General features: G+C 41.6%; 1 protein-coding gene across 1 annotated transcript in view; it reads left to right on the top strand.

Moving 5' to 3' along the window:
* LOC306880119 (galanin receptor type 1-like) overlaps positions 1-21563 on the top strand; it is an 82453-nt gene that overhangs the window by 6249 nt on the left and 54641 nt on the right. The gene's annotated exons all lie outside the window — the stretch shown is intronic.

Genomic DNA, 21563 nt, shown 5'->3' with positions numbered 1-21563 from the left:
GCTTCCAAGTTCAGGAAATAGTCCTCCGTAAAATGTGCTGCACACACTCGAATATTTGCGTTTGTACTGCTCTGGAACAGTGTTGTAGATACAACTTAACCACTGATTTCTAGTTGTGTCCTCTTTTGGAAGCCCAAACAAAGTTGTTTTGCTTTGACAATGAAAGTGTCTCCAGGACATGGCTCCTGCGGCAGCAACAATACTACAGCGAGAATAATAGTTCCGCCCTCTTTCATTGCGTAAACATTTGGGCGGTGTTATGACAATATCCCCACACAGTGACGTAGACATGTGGGGGCGTGTTTGAATGAGCCGTTTTAGGAGGGCGTGGCAGAGTCTTAACTTTTATAAAGAATATCTCTTTGGTTTTGAGACTTTAGTCTTTGCAACTTCAGGGATCTTATCTATGCACAAACAGCTTGTAACACTCACGAAGAGAAAGGAAAACTTGAAATCGCATCATATGACCCCTTTAAAATGTAGTCTGATTTCAATTTTTTATTTTATTTTTTTAATTCAGTGATTTTAACTTTTGATTTTGTGTTTTTAATGCTTTAGTACTTTAAAGAGCAAATTTAGATTGTAATGTTTTAATGTTGTAATAACCATAAAAGCTACAGCTGTCATAAAACCAGAGAGAAAGGCTGCAAAACTGCTGATGAACTGAATGCACAAGTAGCAACTATGTTAAAATGTTTTCATATATCTTAAAAAAGGTCGTTAACCTACATTTTGGGCACAATGGGGAAGTCGTGGCCTAATGGTTAGAGAGTCGGACTCGTAATCCAAAGGTTGCAGGTTCGAGTCTCGGGCCGGCAGGGATTGTAGGTGGGGGGAGTGAATGTACAGCGCTCTCTCCACTCTCAATACCACGACTGAGGTGCCCTTGAGCAAGGTACCGAACCCCCAACTGCTCCCCGGGCGCTGCAGCATAAATGGCTGCCCACTGCTCCGGGTGTGTGTTCACTGCTGTGTGTGTGCACGTTGGATGGGTTAAATGCAGAGCACGAATTCCAAGTATGGGTCACCATACTTGGCAGTATGTCAATTCACTTCACTTCACTTCAATATATTAAATACAGTTGGTTGTAGCCTATTTTTATTTATTTGATTATTTAAGGTGTATTTTCTGTATACTTTTATTTTTGGACTAATAATAAAGTCAACTAATTGTATGTGAGAGATTCAACGGTAATATCGATGCGTTCCTATTGGTCAGAGTTAGAGGAGCTCAGCTGAGCCTGGTTGTTTGCCTGCTCTGGAGCAGGCTAGCTGCAAAGAATGAATCTCCATAGTAGCATAATTTAGTTTAATTAGCCTGCTTTCATGCAAACTGAGTCAGGGCTAAATTCAACCAGGATAAGTGGAAAATCCCAGTTTAATCCCTTATCTTACTTTTGTGCAATGCCTCTCTGGTCTTCACATCGGTGAGCGTGATTTCACCAAGTACAACATGTTCCTGGATCAACATCCTTGTTGGTCCTGGAACAACATTCCAAACAACTAATCAGAATTCAGGGATAATATCTGTTTTAGGCTTATGAACAGGGTTAGGTGCTTCTACACACTTAATCAGCTATCATTTCACATTGATTTTAGGAATAAATTATGGGTAGGTTTAGGGGTAGGGATTGGGTTAAGTCTATATTTTTGGACAGTATTGTTGATCCAGGATCAGCAAAAGATGGTGAGCCAGGATCATGTCTTACTTGGCAAAATCACGGCGACCGGAGTGATATTACTGCAGTCATTTTGTTGTCACTTTCAGTATTCGTTTAGTATATGTCTGAAAATCCATGCATGCATGAAAGCTAGTAGAGCATGACAGACCTCATAAACCTTAATCTTTGATAAAAGTTTAAGTGTATTTAGCCATTCACTACGTTTAATTTGAATCATTTTTACTGATGGTAATTCAAAATCTGTCACTCTTAAAATTGAAATGCCATGTAAGTTGATCAGTGTAGATGAATTTGGAAACTTTAGCCACACTAAAATCCAAACACAAAATGTTTGGATTTTATTGCATAGCAAAAAACCAATGAAGCCTGACGAAGTTCTTTGACCGAAACGTTGCCGCCACTTTTAACTTTTCTAAATAAAGGGAGAACAACAGTAGGCAGATCCTTTTTGCATGATAACAAAATACCAAACCACGTGGCATCGCACATATCTACTCTGCAGTTATTATGAGGAACTATAGCACATGTTCTGCTACAATTGATAAGTGTCTAAACAATTTAATATTCATTTTAAAACCTTGATCTATTGTTTATCATTTGATGTAGAATCAAAGCATTAGTTTTTGCTTGTGTTTTCTTTCCAGTAAGTGCCACTTCGTTTGATATTTTGTTATCTAATGCAGTGACATTCATGTGTTTTTAAGTGTGACTTAACTGTCTAAATATAATGTGGTAAGCCTTGAGTGAGGATTTCTGGCTTACAATATTTAAATGCTGTCAGTACTTACAGTTGGTTTTCACGTGTATCAGAAGAAACATTTCACATGCTTCAAGAGCCGTAATAGTTCACAGCTTGAGCATTTCAGACATATTGACTTTCAAATCAGTATTTTAAGTGCATAAAATTGTCAGTTTTAGTTAAGCAGCATAAGTCAGAAACCATTGCATCTGTGGTTTTAGTGCCTCACTTAAGTTAATGGTCTATAATAGCCAATAAGCTCCAGAGTGTTCTCTTGTAACCAATGGCAACCATCTTTTTTTGCACTGGACCTGGAGCACTAGGAGGGGTATATTAATGGGTGGCTGGAGTCAGAGGGGAATTCTAATGATGCTTCTACTCATTGTTGAAGAAAAGTCATATAATCCTAACCCATGTTGGGATCTCAGGATCTCACACAGAAAATGCAGACCTGAAACTCATTTTTATGCTGAAGTGAATTTGACCTTTAACGTGAGAAAAATTGGTGTTAGAGCACATCTATCTACAATCTGTGACTATAGCAACAAGTCACTAACCTTGAATCCTTTCATAATACTTGATGTAGCAATTCATTGGTAATATGGGGAAAATGTTGTTTCGCAACACGGATTTGTGGGCTTTCATGTTAGTCAATTATACAGAACTCAGAAGATGAAAAGCAGTGATCTCTATCTCGCATCATCCATTGTGTAAGGAAAAATGTTCAGTTTGAGGAAACGTCTGAAACTACGTCAAGACAGAGCTATGTTAGTTCGTGGGAAATGCAGCAAGAGAGTCCAAGACAATATTGAAGAGAAAAACTTTCATAGATAAAGTGTAAATATTGTATTTATTGGGCTGAAACAATTTCAGGAATGAATACAAAAGTTATAAATTTGAATTTTCAAGCTTGTTTACTTTATAGTATGATGCAGAAACCACAGAAAATAGGGTTGAGGTTCTAGCCAAAATCACAAAATTCAAACTAAATGCTGACATTGTTTCTTTTTTCTTACACTGCAATTTTGACCGTATTACAATATATTTTGAATATACAGCAAAAACTGTTCTTAATTTTTGTTGCTTGTTGGAATCGATCCCATCAAGGGGAATCAGAATCTTTTTCAGTTCAACAAAGCTTATCTATGAGTGCCTTTCAAACGGATTAAATGTGCACACATTCAAATTTGTGAAAATAAACTGAAAAAAAACGAGTCAGTGTGATCGTCTGAGTTTGAGGATGCAGCCTTCCGTTTGAGAAGCACCCATTAATTCAGCTCATGCTTGATAATAGTGATTAGAAGTCTGATTCATTTCCAAGAAAAGGTTATTTCGGATAGATAGTTTTAATTAACCAGTTAAAAAAAAAAAAACTAATTCAGAGGTTAGGGTTAGGTGGAACTGGTTTGTTTTCCACAGTTTTGACCCCTACACGACTGAACAGGTCATGACGTGATCGACGGCCTTGATCTTATTTCCGTCTTAAATAAATTAAGATTATAATTTTTTAAAACATTTCTATTAGCCAATAATATATCTGAAAGAATACGTCGAGAGCACAGATCAGTGGCGAGAGCACATCTGATTGACAGATAAGCCACAAGCTCTTATATCAGTGTTGTTGTTTATGTTCTGGTTATTTTGTTTCAGTGCAGTTTGTTAATTTTGTGCAAAGTATACAGTTAAAGTAAACTTCATCATTCATGTTAACTGTTATGTGCACATTTATTTTAGACACTTCAGCCCGGTTTCACAGACGGGGCTTATCTTAAGTCAGGACTAGGCCTAAATTAAATTAAGGTATTTAAGCAGCTTTTATAAAAATGCCTTAGAAGAAAACGTTACAGGTGTGCATCTCGAGACAGAACAATAGCACTGACATATTTGAAGACGTCAGAGCAAGATATTTTCAGTTGAGACAGCTCAGCCATGCATTTTAGTCTGGGACTAGCCTCAAGCCTCATCTGTGAAACCGGAGGTTCATGTCTTGTTCTGTCCTGTGGGTTATGACTAATTTCATGGGCAATAAGGATCAAATTTAAAAATCAATCAGAGCTACAGAAATGTATCGCCATTGTAACAAATAAAGCTTTATATTATGAGAAGGCTACTTTCTGCGACCTTTATATTCTGCAGTTATGGTGAGATTAGGTTCCTTCAATCTAAAAAAACACGAATCGAAAACAACGGTGAGGAATCCCATCAATTCCAGAACCAGGAATCGGTCTCGATTCCAAAAATTTCAGAATCGAACAGCCCTATTTCTAGTCTTGTTGCAACAACTTAAATCAATAGAACAATTTTTGAAAAAAATTTCATCAATATAGATTTTGAACCCGGACCCATCCTGGCCAAGCGAGATCCTGAGGAGGAACAAAGGACCCGACCCGTACCGGCGTCCTCGAGGGAAACGAGCCGGCGTCAGGAACAGGCTGAGGGCTCGCGCACACCGCGCTCCCTTACCAAGTGTCCTGCTCGCCAATGTCCAGTCGCTGGATAACAAACTCGATGACCTCAGGGCAAGAGTCAGGTTCCAGAGGGACATTCGGGACTGCAACCTTCTCTGCTTCACCGAGACATGGCTGAACCCAGCGGTACCAGACCACGCCATCCAGCCGGCCGAGTTCTTCTCGGTTTACCGCATGGACAGAACGCTGGACTCGGGGAAGACTAGGGGAGGTGGAGTATGTCTGATGGTGAACAAACACTGGTGTGACGGCGCGAGCATTGTTCCCCTCTCACGCTCCTGCACACCGAATCTTGAACTTCTGACCATCAAATGTCGCCCTTTTTATCTCCCTCGGGAATTTAGCTCGGTCATCGTCAGTGCCGTTTATATTCCACCTCAAGCGGACACGGACACTGCGATATGGGATTTACATGAAACACTACACCTTCACCAGACACAGCACCGGGACGCCGCATTCATTGTTTTGGGAGATTTCAACAGTGCCAACCTCAAGCGTGCACTGCCGAACTTCCATCAGCACATCAGCTGCCCCACCAGGGGCGAAAGGACATTAGATCACTGTTACACCCCATACAAGAACAGCTACAAGGCACAGTCACAACCACCGTTTGGGAAATCGGACCACGCCGCCATCTTCCTCATGCCTGTTTACAAACAGAGGCTGAAACAGGAAGCCCCGGTGCAGAGGGAGGTCCAACGCTGGACGGACCAATCGGTGGCCGCTCTGCAGGACGCGCTAGATGACGCAGACTGGGACATGTTCCGGCGCAGCTCTGATGACGTCAGCTTGTTTACGGAAGCGGTTGTGGGATTTATAGAGAAACTAATGGATGATACGGTGCAGAAAACCATCATCAGGACGTTTCCCAACCAGAAGCCGTGGGTGGATAAAACCATCCGCGACGCCCTGAGATCCCGCTCCGCTGCCTACAACACAGGGCTCATCACCGGGAACATGGATGATTACAAGGCTGCATCTTACAGCGTGCGCAGATCGGTGAAGGAGGCGAAGCAGCGCTACGGGAGGAAACTAGAGTCGCAATTCCAACATGGCGACTCTAGGAGCCTGTGGCAGGGACTTAGAACCATCACGGACTATAAAACACCACCCTCCAGATCGGGGAATGCGGACGCCTCTCTGGCTGACGAGCTGAACACTTTTTATGCTCGCTTCGAGGCTGCAGCTAATCACGCTAACGGCGCTAGCAGTGCTAACTGCATGCACGCTGAGGAAGCCGGTGAGGACAACGTATTCACCATCACGGAGCATGACGTGAGGAGGGCATTCAAGAGAGTGAACATCAGGAAGGCAGCAGGACCAGATGGCATCACAGGTCGGGTTCTGAAGGCCTGCGCTGACCAGCTAGCACCGGTGTTCACCGAGATCTTCAACCTCTCCCTGGAACAGTCCATAGTCCCCTCATGCTTTAAGCAGTCCACCATTGTTCCTGTCCCCAAGAAACCGCAGCCCACCTGCCTAAACGACTATCGCCCTGTAGCCCTCACATCAGTGGTGATGAAGTGCTTTGAGAGACTGGTCAGAGACTTCATCATTGCATCACTACCAGACACACTGGATCCACTACAGTTTGCATACAGACATAACCGCTCCACGGAGGATGCCATCTCACACCTCCTCCACACCACAACAAGTCACCTGGACTGCAGAAAAGGGAATTATGTAAAAATGCTGTTTGTGGACTACAGTTCAGCGTTTAACACCATAATTCCCTCCACACTCACCTCCAAGTTGGAGGTCCTTGGTCTCAGCACATCCTTGTGCCAATGGATCTCCAGCTTCCTGAAGGACAGACAGCAAGCCGTACGGATGGGTAAACACACCTCATCCTCCATCACCCTAAGCACTGGAGCCCCTCAAGGTTGTGTTCTGAGCCCCCTGCTGTACTCACTGTACACTTATGACTGTGTGGCCACTTCCAACTCCACCACCATCATTAAGTTTGCTGATGACACTGTTGTGTTGGGCCTGATCTCAGACAACGACGAGACGGCCTACATACAGGAGATTAAGAACCTGGAGAGTTGGTGCCAGGTGAATAGTCTACACCTGAACATCAGCAAAACTAAGGAGCTGATAGTGGACTTCAGTACGAAGCAGGAGCGGTCGTACCAGCCGATCACGATCAGCGGGACTCCAGTGGAGAGAGTGGACAGCTTCAGATACCTGGGTGTTCACATCACGCAGGACTTGACTTGGTCCTGTCATACCAGCACCCTGGTGAAGAAGGCCAGGCAGCGTCTGTACCATCTGAGAAGCTTAAAGGACTTTAGACTTCCCTCTCGGGTGCTTAAGACTTTTTACACCTGCACCATCGAGAGCGTCCTGACGGGCAGCATCACTTCCTGGTTCGGGAACTGCACTATGCAGGACAGACGAGCCCTCCAGAGGGTGGTGCGTTCAGCGGAACGTACCATTCACACCGAGCTCCCTAACCTGCAGGACATCTACAGCAAGCGGTGCCTGACCAGGGCCAGGAAGATAGTGAAGGACCTCAGCCATCCCAACAATGGACTCTTTTCTCTGCTGCGTTCAGGGAGACGCTTCCGCTCCATGAAGGCGAACACAGAGAGAATGAGGAGGAGCTTCTTCCCGCAGGCCATTCGGAGTCTAAACCACTCTCCACTCTAATCACATCACCCCACACTTCCACTTTGCACATTTTTCAAGTACAATCTGCACTAATTTGTAGAAGGTACGGAAGGATAAATGAGTGGGACTTACATACCATTTGTCTTTGTCTTTAGTATCCTTTTACTCACTTATACACTTTACTGCACTGCACAGCACAGCACACGGACACTTTATCACTGACATACACTTTACTTTTTATAGAATCTATATAGAATCATATTCTATTTTTTATTCTCATATCTATTTGTTATTTTATTTTATTGCTAGTTTATTCTGTATATATGGTTACTGTACTTTTTCTATTTGTATTTTTGTAAACTTGAGGTTTTTCTAATTTTGTTGGACAATTTGTTGGACAGTCGTACAATACATTTCACTACATGTCGTACTACGTATGTATATGTATGTGACAAATAAAATTTGAATTTGAATTTGAATTTTGATTGTATAACTTTGCTATGTTATGTTAGACATGTCTAGAGTGCATGGCATTGTTTTGTCATAACTACATGCACTTTGATCTATTTAATTCGACATCACAAGTAGCTAAATACATTATAAACACCAGATGCAGTGTGTAGAAATAGATTTTTTATTAGCCTTCTTAGCAGATGGGGTTTTTTTTTTTACCAATCCAAATCATAAGAATCTGAACATAATGCAATGAGTGGAAGTGTAAATTCAAGTAAATATGCGTCTTGATACAAGAAGTTTATGAACAGCTTTAGTAACTCAATAAAGAGATCTGCTGTTTCAATTTACAGGCCCTCTCCCACAGAATTGGACAGAGATTAGAACTAAGAAAGCAAACCTAATCCCATTACCCAGAGTTACTTGAGTACTCCATTGTTATAGTTATCTGTAGCTCTAATTGAGGGTCAGGGCTGTCACTGTGCTACATTAAACAGCCAGATTAAACTAACAGCTGCAGTCATTTTTCAGTGATCTCTGTTGGTTACCTTGCCATTTTGTTGTCAGTTTCTTCCCCGTCTCCTTCTGCTTCTCATCATCAGAATTGACCATCCGCTAACGCCAATTTAACAAAGATGTTACTGGGTGGTATTTTTCTCGTTTTCCAAATCTTTAAATAAATCTTAAGAAGTTCATTCTATGAGGTAAACTGTGTCATGACCCAATTTGCTGCAAGGTAATTTAACACTAGAACCACCATGGGGTAAATATTAACTGTGGCTACTTTTACTTAAATTGTGTGATTTACAATCCCCTGTTGTTAAAAATTGTTTAGATAAAACCAGATAAAAAAATGGGGCATTTATACCTATAAGTGCCATGTGGGGTCAAATTTACCCACTATATAACGCCTGTATTTTCGCTGTCATTTTCTTGCCGCTTATGTTTTAACATTGTGCATTGCTAGGCAACGCCTTTCACTCACTAAATTAGCAGTTATCAGTTTCATAAATAAAGACAAAATGTGTAAAAGGCAGTGATTTATGGATGCTGAAGATGTATAAGAAGCACTAAATACCATGAGCGATGGAGAGTCTGATGGTGGGGAGATAAGTAAAGTGTCCTGGGTCGGCTTTAATTTCTTCCGCATCTCATCCAACGCCTCTGTTGCTAATTCCAAAACGTAATTTTTTAACCTAGTAACGGAGGCTTGAGCCGTTGATAGCAGACTAATGAAGTTAATACAGTTAATAACTTAGTTATGAGAGAGAGAGGGAGATAGAGAGGGAGATTAGCTTTGTGAGTCTGTGGGTCTCTCAAAAGTGTTTGGCAGCAATGTCTCTAGTTATAGTAAAACTTAAAGTTAATTTTCTTCCCAACAGCGCCGTTGTTGTTACCTCGCTTGTGAGAAGTCTTGTGCTTTTGTGCATCAATCCGAGTGTAAATGGTGAGAGATGTTCAGGCAGAAAGCGTTTGGTTAATGGTGAATATTGACCTATTGTGCATCCTGTTGCCGAGTCCCGCCTTGATGTAATGATTGACAGGCAGGGGGCGTGCTCGGCTCAGAATGCATTTTCAAATTCACAATGACTTAAACTATATTCATCGCGGGGTATTTAATGAAAATGCAATTGAAACGTCATATATGTAAGTGTCAATGCATTTAAGAAAAATAAAAGACATTTAAATCACCACTTTGCTGCACCTTTGGCTCAGAATGCATATTGAAATTCTCACTGCATTTTGCTACAATTATCACAATGAAAATGCAATCCCAAGTGTCCTACCCCTAAATCTAAATGCATTTAGTAAAAACAGCTTTTAAATGATAATTTTGCTACAGTTTTTGCTTGGACATGTTCAACATATCTAATCAATTTGGGTAATACATTTTCATTTTAATTTTGCAACTTATAAAGCTTTAATATGTTTTTAATTTGCATATTAAAACTAGTGTAGAAAATGGCAAATTTAAATTATATAATTAAATTTTTATATAATTGGGGCCTGCACAGAACTACGTCATTCTGCCAGGAGTCTCAGAACAGCCTGATTTGAGAAAGGGGATCTTAAAATAGGGATTTAAAAAAAAACACTGGGTGGATTTATTTATCATTATAGGATGGATGTGTACACACACTTCCAACACATATTTAAGTTCAAACAACTTGAAAAGTGAATTTTGCATCCGATGACCCCTTTAATTAATGACATTGTAGTATAATATTACACCACCCAAATATGTATTTACTTCATTCTATTTCTCGTTGTCAGTGCAGGCATGTTTCGCCTATATTGACCGTTATGAAAAGTGATTAGTGGCCTGCATAAAAAAAGCCTTAAACATAAAACAAAAATATAGTTGACGGCTAGACATAATCATTTCATGACTCTAGACACTTCTCTGTGAAGACAGTGGCATAATACAGTGAAATATGTTCTTTAGCCATATAAAAACACAGTTGTAATGTGCGTGGTTAAAATTTACCCTCTGACGGTTTTAGGTATACAGCTACCCCTGGCGGTTCTAGTGTTGGTCTTATTTTATTGACATTGATTCAAGTCATTTTAGCTTTTTTATTAATCATGTTACTGCATAATTGAATTATTTAAGAAAATTACAGATTAAAAAATGCATCCTAATGTCACAGTTTATTCCAGCATACATAAAAATATTTAATAAACATTTCAATCTTTATGGGTATATTTTTTCTGAAAAATATACTGTTCAAAGAAATCTCCAGTGCTTTCCTATGGGATATCTTGGAGGGGGAGCGGAGCTAAGAGTAGGGTCAATTATTATATTTTTCCATTGCTCAGAAATTCTTAAAACCATTTCATAGAAACTGTAGGTGTGTACATTTAACACTGTAAATAATTGAGAAAAGCTATATTCAAGTGCTGCTGGTAACTACAAGCTTTTCAACTGTTCAAGGTCACATTACAGATAGAAAGAAAGAATATCTGAGCATGTCTAGAAAACCACCTTGGTTAAAGCTGGAGGTTTTCCATGGATTAAGTGTCACAAAACAAGGGTTGGTGCATGACCGTGTCTATGACCCTGTGAATGTAAATGGTCACCATTGGCAACGGTCTCTGTTTTCCTAATGTATGTGCTTTTGCATCTGCAGAGGAAACACAGACGAGAGAGAACCGAAATGTGTTGGAAATGATTTGTGGAAATAATGCCTGTGGTTCTCCAGGTTAATTGGTGGTGAGAAGCTCATTGCTCACTCCTGAGCCCATAAGATCCTGTGTCACCAAGTGTCATTGACAAACCCCAAACTATTGGTCATTCCCAGAGGTTGGGAAGGGAACTGATAGGGCTGTTAACTCAGAAGAGAGCAGAGCTGGTGGTGCTGATGAAGTTCACCCACTGACACACAGTGCATCACATGCATCATGCTGCTTTGCTTGTCAATTGATTGTGTTAATCATTGAAAAAATGTGGAACAGTTGATAAGTGGCACACTAGGTTAAGTGTGAGCCCAAAACATTCTCACTCCCAACTAGTCACATATTGATGCTTTACCAGGACCCCTTGGTGCCGCTTTTTGACGCTCAAGGTTTTCGACGCACTGTGGTATCCTATTAGCGTCACTTTTTGACGTGCAGCGCTTTCCATTGTTTTCAGTTTGTCTTAATTTAATGGTTTGCATGCATTTGTAAAAAATATAAATAATTTTGTAAAAATGTATACTTTCATTGGAGCACCTAACCCCAGGTAGCAGGCAAATATAAGTACAGTTACAGGTATTTATAGCAAAAACTGGCCATAAACAAGCAGTATAAAAGCAATACAAACAAGTCATGTTGCATTCCGAGTCTTCTGAATCCAACTGACTTACTTAGAATTAAATCCTCCCGTGCCATTCGGCGTATTGGGCGACAAGTGATCTCCATCGTGCTCGATCGTCTGCGGCAGTTGCGGCTTCGTCCCAAGATAGGTTGATGGCTCTAAGGTCCTCGATGAAAGTCCTTCTCCACGTGATCTTGAGGCATCCTTGCCTCCTTCTTCCATGCTGCGGGTTCCAAAGCATGGCCACGGCTGTCAAAGGACGTGCCCGGCAAACTGCATGCGACACTCGACCACGATTTGCGATAGCAGACGAGTTGACATCTGGCGATGCACTTCTTCGTTAGTCACCCGATCTCGATATGTGATCTTCAGGATGCGCCTAAGGCATCGTTGTTGGAATGTATTGAGGCAGCGAATGGTTTTGGCCGTCATTTTCAAAGTTTCACAGGCGTAAGTAGGCCGTAAGGATGACGATAGTGTTGAACAAGCATACCTTGATCTCAAGGGCAATGGTATTTGTGCGGCAAAGTGGTTGAAGGCGTCGCATGACCGTTGCCGCGTTTCCAATACGGTAGACAACATCGTGGTCCACGTCACCATCCGCTGAGATGACGCTACCTAGGTAGGTAAATCGATCAACCTCTTTGGTTGTTGGCCAGTGGTTACGGGTACTCGTCCGCGAGCGTATCCAATGCGCATGATTTTGGTTTTAGAGCCGCTGATTCAGAGCCCAATCTTTGTTGACTCCCACTCCAAGGCCGTTGTTGTGTTCGCCAAGCCGAGTTGGGTGGAAGCCAGCAACGCGATGTCGTCGGCAAAGTCCAAGTCCGCCAACTGCTCCATCTGCCCCCACGGGAGACCGTTTCTTTGTTGGTCGATGGACTGGCGGAGGACAAAATCCAATGCCAATAGGAACAAAAATGGAGACAGGACGCAGCCTTGCCTGACCCTGGTCTTGATGGGAAAGAAGTCGGTAATGCCATTTTCGGTTTGAACACAGCAGCTCGAGGCGTGGTAGAGGTTGCGAAACAGGTCAGTAAACTGGCGTGGGATGCATATACTCGGGCGATCTTCCAGAGTGTTGTCCAGTTGGCTGCAAAGACGCTTGATTCCGACGAAGAAGGTACTGTTTGAATTTTGTCCTACAACACAACAAAATGTTTCTCATAAAGGGCCACAGAAAGACGTTAATAGCATTAAAAAGCTGTCTTAAAGTGATTAACGAATGTGGTGAAGATATCCCCAGATTTGTTTCACATTATTTGGATGAGTTGCCACCAGTGTCATTCGATAGCATCGATGTTTCAAGTTTGCTTGGAAGAATGGAGCAGCTGAGTGCTGAGCTTTGTTCTATGAAACACGCACTGCAACTACATGTTAACGTGGGTGAAGATCTACGAGCTATCACAGTGGATATTAATTGAAGAGTGTGTGATTTGGAGCAATCGATAGATTTATACGACACAAAGCGGTGGTTCAGAGGTGTCAGCAGCAACGGCCAGAGCTACTCGGATCGAGGGTACAGGACTCAAGGCCACATCGGTGGAAACTTTGGATGCGGGCATTGGCGAAGGAGCTGCGGTGGCGGGGTCCTTATCTTTGAATTCTCAGAGAGTATAAAGTCCAGTGACAATGGAGGGAGCTACAGGATTAACATCTTTGTCAGATTCTCCATAGTGGAGTTGCGTGGTGAAAGGGTCTTCCACAAGGTTTTGAGAATGCTACTAAATCAAGATCGCCTGCTGTCATTCCCAGGCAGAAAAAGAAGTCAGGTAATGTCATGTCTGTTGTTGGTACTCGAGCTGTGGGCAACATCAGAATGGTTAAGACCAAACTGCTGTGTGTTTTTGCCTCCAAGTTTACACCTGACTTAGATGCCTTGACTTTGTCTAAGTATCTGAAAGAAAAACTTGGACGCGATCTTGCTTGTCAGAAGATTGAAACTGTACAAAGCAGATACAGTTCATTTAACGTATCTGCTGAATGTAATGAAGTCAGTGAAATGTATGACCCGTAGCTCTGGCCCGAAGGGGCTTTTGTTAGACACTATTATCAGCCGCGTATGCTGGGAGTCATCAGGTCTAATTCTGCACCAGTTGCTGGGTGTAACGTATCTGTTTCTGTTTAGTTTCCTTTCTGCCCATATTTGGTTCTTCCTGTTTTAGTTCGTGTCCTAGTTTTGTTAATTAATGATCATCATTACCTGTGTTTGATTAATTACCTTGTTTCCTCGTTTGCTCCTTTGTTCTCTAGTCCTTATAAGTCCTCAGTTTCCCTTAAGTCTTCGTCTAGTCTTGAAGTTACGTGAATGCTGATTACTTGGAGTTTTCTTCTGTTTCTTTTAATAAAGTTGGAGTTTTGTTTTGTTTCCTGTGTCCGCCTGTCTGCCGGGGAAAGCATACCGTTACAGAAGACTAGACCAATACTGAAGACGTGATCGACGCCAGCTATGATCGAGTTAGTCGCCGTCGGTCATGGGGGATCACGCCGCCGTTCGCGGCTCGCCCCTACCCGTCGTGCGTGGGATATTGGGCTGCCTGTCGCGGCTCATCCAGGCCTGCAATTTTGGGGAGAACGGGTCGCCATTCGCCGCTTGCCCAAACCCACCGCCCAGGAGAAATTTGTTCCACCGGTGGCGAAGAGGATGCCGCCGTCCACGGCGAAGAATGTTCCGCCCGCGGTGATGAGGAAACCGCCGCAACCGGCGATGAACGTTGCGCCGTACGCGACGATGATTATTCCGCCGCCCACGAACAAGAGGGCTCATCCGACACTGAACGGGGGGCTATTAGATGAGGCTCTTCCCCCGGAGTTCTCGGCTCCCGTGCTCTCTCCAGTGTCTGCTTCTCGCAAGTGCCTTCCAGTGCCTGCTCCTCGTAAGCGCCCTCCAGTGCCTACTCCTTGTAAGCGCCCTCCAGTGCCTACTCCTCGCAAGTGCCCTCCAGTGCCTACGCCTCGCAAGTGCCCACCAGTGCCTGCCCCTCGCAAGGGTTCCTCTGGATCCCCGATGATGGTCCCGTCCAGCCCACCTGAGTTCCCGCTGGTCTCGCCCAGCTCTCCTTCATCTCCGCTGGCCCCGCCCAGCTCTCCTTCGTCTCCGCTGGTTCCGTCCAGCTCCGCGCTACAAGAGCGCCCCTCTGAATCCGCGCTTTTAGAGCGCCCCCGAGAATCCCGTTCTCTGACCTCGGCCAGGAGTGCCGATCCCGAATCCAGTTCCCAGTCTACGGCCAGGAGTGCCGATCCCGAATCCCGAGAATCCAGTTCTCAAGTCACGGCCAGGAGTGCCGATCCCGAATCCCGAGAATCCAGTTCTCAAGCCACGGCCAGGAGTGCCAATCCCATATTCCGAGAATCCAGTTCTCAAGCAACGGCCAGGAGTGCCGATCCCGAATCCCGAGAATCCAGTTCTCAAGCAACGGCCAGGAGTGCCGATCCCGAATCCTGAGAATCCAGTTCTCAAGTCACGGCCAGGAGTGCCGATCCCGATCCCCGAGAATCCTGTTCTCCAATCACGGCCAGGAGTGCCATTCCCGATCCGCAAGTGTCCGCGCTGCAAAAGCGCCCTCAAGTGTCCGCGCTGCAAGAGCGCCCTCCTGTGTCTCCGCTGGTCCCGTCCAGCTCTCCTTCGTCTCCGCTGGTTCTGTCCAGCTTCGCACCTCCTGTGCGCCCTCAAGTGTCCGCTCCTCCTGAGCGCCCTCATGTGCCCGCTCCTCCAGAGCGCCCCAAGAGCCCTCTCCTCCTGAGCGTTCCCATGAACCTGCTCCTCAAGTGTGGCCCCCAGAAGGGAACAGCCCAAAGAAAATTTTTTGGGGGGGCCATATAGCCTCAGTCTGTGTTACACTGGGAAAAGTGTGCACCCTCGGTTAGAATAAACAAGTGTTGGTGCCCCCCATGGACATTCGGGTTGTGTCATACAACTGTCGTGGTTTGCGCGTGGGCCAGAGTGATGAGGATAAAGCCTGCCATATGGTTGTGGACAGTCTTTTGGAGAACTGTGATATTTAATGCTTGCAAAAGACATTTTTTCATTTTCAAAGATTTGGATAAATTGAATTCTCTTAATGATCATTTTCATGGTGCTGGTGAATCCACAACAGATCTTGGTATGGATTTAATTAAAGGTAGGATATCTGGGGGTGTAGCCATACTGTGGAAAAAATAGTTAGACTCACTAATTCGTAATTAGACTGGATGTTAATTGGTGTATTGCAATACAGATGACTTATCAAGATAAGAATTGTATTATTATAAATGTGTATACAGCTTACGAATGCCATTATAATGAAGATGAGTATTTAAATAGACTAGCTTTTATCAGTTCTTTTATTGAAAGTTCTACTATTTCTAGTGTACAGTCGTGGTCAGAATTATTGGCACCCTTGGTAAATATGATCAAAGAAGGCTCTGAAAATAAACCTGCATTATTAATCCTTTTGAACTTTTATTTTAAAAAAATCACAAAAATCTAAAATCTAAGCTTTCATTGAACTAAAACAATTGAAAATGGGGGAAAATCTCATTATGAAATAAATGTTTTTCACAAATACACGTTGGACACAATTATTGGTACCCCTAGAAATTCTTATGAGTAAAATATCTCTGAAGTATATTCGCATTCATATTTACAATTTTGAGCACTCCAGGGGGATTATGAACATGAAATTATCCAGCCAAGGCTTCCTTTCTCACATAAATATAAACAGGGGGGAAAACAAAGTCCAAATTCCTTTAGTCATCCATCACAATGAGAAAAACCAAAGAATACATTTCTGATGTGCAGCTAAAGATAATTGAGCTTCACAAATTAGTGAAGTGGCTTTAAGGAAAGAGCTAGAGCAGTGAAAATTCCCATTTCTACCATCAATAATTAAGAATTTCCAATCAACAGAAAATGTTATGAATCTGCCTGGAAGAGGACGTGTCTATATCGTCCTAATGCACAGTGAGGAGGAGAATTTGAGTGGACAAAGACTCTCCAAGGACCACAGCTGGAGAATTGTAGAGAAAGGTTGAGTTTAGGGGTCAGAAAACCTTTAAAAAAATTGTCTTATTTGGGAGGTTTTAAAGAAACATTCTTCTCACTCATCCAAAAACAATCTGGTATATGTCAGACATGACTGGAACTTCAAATGGGACTGGCTTCTATGGTCAGATGAAACTAAAAATGAGCTTTTTAGCAGCAAACACTCAAGATGGGTTTGGTGCACACAGGGATAAAAAAAGTACCCCATGTGTACAATGAAATATACTGCTGTATTTTTAATGTTGTGGGCCTATATTTCTGCAGGAGCTTCTGGACATCTTGTTTAGATACATGGCATCATCGATTCTATCCAGGGCTTGAAAACGAAAAAAAATGTCAATCGGTTCACTCCGAGCAGAATCGATATTTTAACGTTTCCGTTCCTGCGTTCCTCTGTATTATTACCGTTTCGAAACCGGTTTGAGTAGAAAAAATAACGGTTAATAGCGTTATTTTTAAAATTGTCTTTGCCTATAATAATAATAATAATAATAAAGTACTGTGTTTTCTTTACACAAAAATAAAAAAAAAATAATAAAAAAAATACAGAAAGAGATGGTATCTTAACCCGCTGCGCTAATAGGCTATACAGCATCATCTTTTCTAGATTTTTACATTTCTAAATGTAGGCTACTAAACAAAATTAAAAAATCTATTAATGCTTTAAAGACATTAAAGAATTTTTTAAAGATGTTTGCTGCAAATTTAAAAAAAAAAAAAAAAAAACGCTACTTGTATAAAATGTTTTGAGGGGGAAAAAAACAAAGCCTAAGCCTGCATTTTATTAGCCTATTATTCAGAAATGATGTAGGCTAAAATGCCGGTAAATCAAAAATGTTTACAAACATTATAAACACTAGGGATGTGCACTATGACTAATTTGACTGTCGTTTAAACGGAAGTTTTGTATCCGACTAGTCGACTAGTCTAAAAGCTAGAAACCCCCAAAAAATGGCAAAAAAAGTGCGTGTGTCTATATAAAAGCCTACACTTGAAATACTTAAATCTTTGAATCACATTGTCAAATCCCTCAATTAAATCTGCCAAAAATAGGTCATGATTATGCTTGCCTCGCGTTATCATCATTTAATATTAGGCGGTCGTTAAACAGAAAAAAATAAAGAGCATACACTCAACAGAGCCCTGCACGGCCCTCAAATTTAGGCCCTAGCCCGGCCCTGGCCCGAGACACTCAGGCTAGGCCCGGCCCACGTCCGACAGCTTATCAGAATTTCCGACCCGAGCCCTTTTTTTCCCCCTTCTCCTAAAACAGTTTATACTACTCTTTTGGCTATTAAAATAGTTCCGTTATTATATTTTGTTTTGTTTTTTTATTAAGTTAATTTAGAAAAACGTTGGGAGCATTTTTGTTCATTAAATAGCCTATACGTTTTTTTTTTTTTAAAGTAACGACCAAGCGGCCAGCGGCATGAGCTGATCATAGCCTATGTTTGATAAATTTAGCCTTCTCATATCATCACGACTTGCCTAAAATAAAATCTATAGATATACTAAAACAGTTCAAGTATATAACAATGTTTAAACGTTAAACCTGCTATAATAATAATGTGCGCTAGCCTATATGTAAGTTTGTGCGGAGAGTAGAAGCTAAAGCGCGCTCTGCAGGACATGGAGGCACCAGCAAACACTTGGATTGCTTTCAGTGGAAACAAATTAAAATAGCCTACGCCGTAATTTTTTGTTTGTTTGTTTGTTTGATAAAGGTAAGAATAATACATCATTCCGACCTGTAAAGGGTCTACTTGTGTTTGTGCACACTCACAATACCAACAAAAGGTAGCTAGTTCTTTTATAAAACAAAGAAAACAAACATGCGCTTTCTGCCGTCTCGTCTTGAACAGGAGCGCTTCATAAAAATTAACCGAAGCTGAGCGAATACATGCCTCACAGACATGATAAATATATCTATTGAAAGCTTTAAATTATCACTTAACGAAATAAAAAATTGAAAGCAAAAACTCTTTTATTATAATCTTAATCATAATCAATAAAGATGCATTTCTCTCTAAAGTTGCGTCTAATGAGGAGACGGCGAGTCAGGATCAGCAACTTCATCCTTGCGACACAGACTCAGAAAACATTAGTTTATTAGTAAATAGTTCAAATATCTCCTTACTATTTCCCGCAGACACATTCATGGTTATGTTTGCTGGGGTTTTGCAGCAAGCTTTAGCCTATTGCGTGCATTTGAACGCAGAACTATTCCGCTGCGCTGAAGTCACCTGCTGCTGCTGCGGGACACTAAACACCATCGAGCTGCTCTCAGTCGTGTGGTCTCCTGTTGTTTCCACCAGCGCGGTGATTTATTCATCACTAATCGATAGATGTCTACAATATAAAAATAATTTTGCAGGGCTCTAACACTCAACATAAACCAGTGCATAGCTTATTTATTCAGATTGGCTGGAGCAATGCAGAAATGGAAAATCAATCAATAGACTGACATAATTCTTCATTTTCATATAAAGTTAGCCAACATATAAAAACAAAAGTAAAAAAAAATAGGAACGTTTATCAAGGAATAGCATTAAAATGGCTTAAAAAATTTACTTCATGTTGGCTATATTGTCTAAAAACAAAAGAATGCTAGTTTTACTTACTCCATGCACATTTGTTAACGTGGTCTGGCGAAAGACTGGACTAGACGATTCTGCACTTGAAAAAAATAACAAAAAAAAAACTCGCTCGGCAGGAACTGAAGTCACAGGCACGCAGAGAGCTTCGAAAAGAGCCTGGAAATCCCGCAGCACCACCGAAGTGGGTCTTCATTTAGAAGAATAGATCGCGTGCATGGGATCACGGACCGCAGCGACGTATGAAAGATTGACATTGCTGGCTTTGGCTAGCCTCCAAGCTAACGCATAGGTCTTTCGTGTGGTCATTCTAAGCTCACCACAACTGACGTGAAGACAAGGCATGAGAGGTCTGAGGTAAAAATGTAGTTTCTGCCCAGATATGCTTTTAAAAATATTTAAATATTTTGATATGTATTCTTTTTCAAAAGTTTTATTTTAACTTATTTAAAACGTTTTAAAATGTAACGTTAAAATGATGGTAATTTGAAGGATAAAATGTTTTTTTTTTTTTTTTTTTTTTTCTCTCTCGTGTAATCGACTATTGTTTTCAGTGTCGACTAGTAGGAGCTGTACCGTTTAGTCGACTAGTCGACTAGACCCGCACATCCCTAATAAACACAGTAATTAGTTTCTCTCCACAACAAATCCTCTAAACTTAAGGATAGCCTATAGGCTATAAAAACGTCATTCCAAAAACAAATTAAAGGTGAAACTGATGCCTACCTCTCTCACTCGGCACGAATCCAAATGTTTCCATATTCTCGACGTATAGCCTACTAAAATATTATTTAGGCTATTGGCTTTTACTTTCATCGAAGCACCGCTGGTGTGTAAGATCTGTTGAATCCATCTTACACTGACGTCGGATAAACGCTAACGCCGGTGTTCTGACGATTTGTACTACCCTGTCAGATTTTCCATTAAAACAGATGGTAGCAGAATTCATTGCCATTGCGACTAGGGTTCACAGCTGAGCACGAGCGGGCATTTCACTCGCTGGATGCGTCAGCATCACATTTGTATAGTCTGTACTACTTGAATTTGTGATTGGTTGACAGCAAATTTAAAATATTAAATGGAACGATAAAATAACGTTATTAACCGGTTAATGGCCATTTCAAATTTTCGATTCTGGTCGGAACTATAAAATTTGATTTAGTTTCTGTTTCCGGTTCTCTTCCAGTCAAAATTTCGTTCGTTTCCGGTTTTCGTTTTCATTCCTTGAACCGGTTCAGAGCCCTGATTCTATCAAACACCAACAGATAAAAAGTCAACAAGGGACTGACTCTTACTGATCTGACTGTTAGAAATCTTATAATGGGCCATGTTTGGATCTTCCAACCGGACAATAATTCCAAACACAAACCTCAAAAACAACACACAAATGGGTCACTGAGCACAAAACCAAGCTTCTGCTATGGCCATTCCAGTCCTCTGACCTGAACCCTGTAGAAAACGAGTGAGGTGAACTGAAGAGAAGAAGCACCGTCATGGAGCTGTGAATCTAAAGGATCTGGGGAGATTCTGGATGAAGGAATGGTCTCTGATCTCTTGTCAGGTGTTTTCTAACCTCATCAGGCATTATAGGAGAAGATTTAGAGCTGTTAAACTGGCAAATGGAGATTTCAAAAAGTATTGAATAAAAGGGTGCCGTTAATTATGGCCAATGTGAATTAGAGAAAAGCATTTATTTCATTATGATATTTCCTCCCATTTTAAATTCTTATTCTCCAATGAAAGGTTAGATTTTTGTTATTTTTTTAAATAATAGATCAAAAGGATTAACAATGTAGATTAATTTTCACAGCCTTCTCTGATCGTATTTACTAAGGGTGCCAATAATTCTGACCACGACTGTATATGTCATTGGGGACATGAATGTGGATATCTCAGATAGAAATTCATTGTCTGTAGATAGCTATACCTATGTTAGTGAGGCTTGGAACACAACATCATGGTTGGACCATTGTATTAGTACAGCAGATGCACGTTTTCAAATTATGGGTTATGGCAGGTAGACCCAGGCAAGGGCCTGAGCTTGAGCATAAGAAGTCTACAAATGCAAGATATGAGTATGCTATTCGTTTTATTTGTAAAAATTAGCAAACCTTAAGGGCTGATTATATGGCTATGAAGCTGCTAAATCATAATATTACTGATTTTTGGAAAGAAGTCAGAACTTTTAATAG

The sequence above is a fragment of the Barbus barbus genome (genome assembly GCF_936440315.1).
Source record: "Barbus barbus genome assembly, chromosome: 1".
NCBI lineage: Eukaryota > Metazoa > Chordata > Actinopteri > Cypriniformes > Cyprinidae > Barbus > Barbus barbus.
Note: the sequence above shows the minus strand (reverse complement) of the source record. Positions and strands in the feature narration are given on the sequence as shown.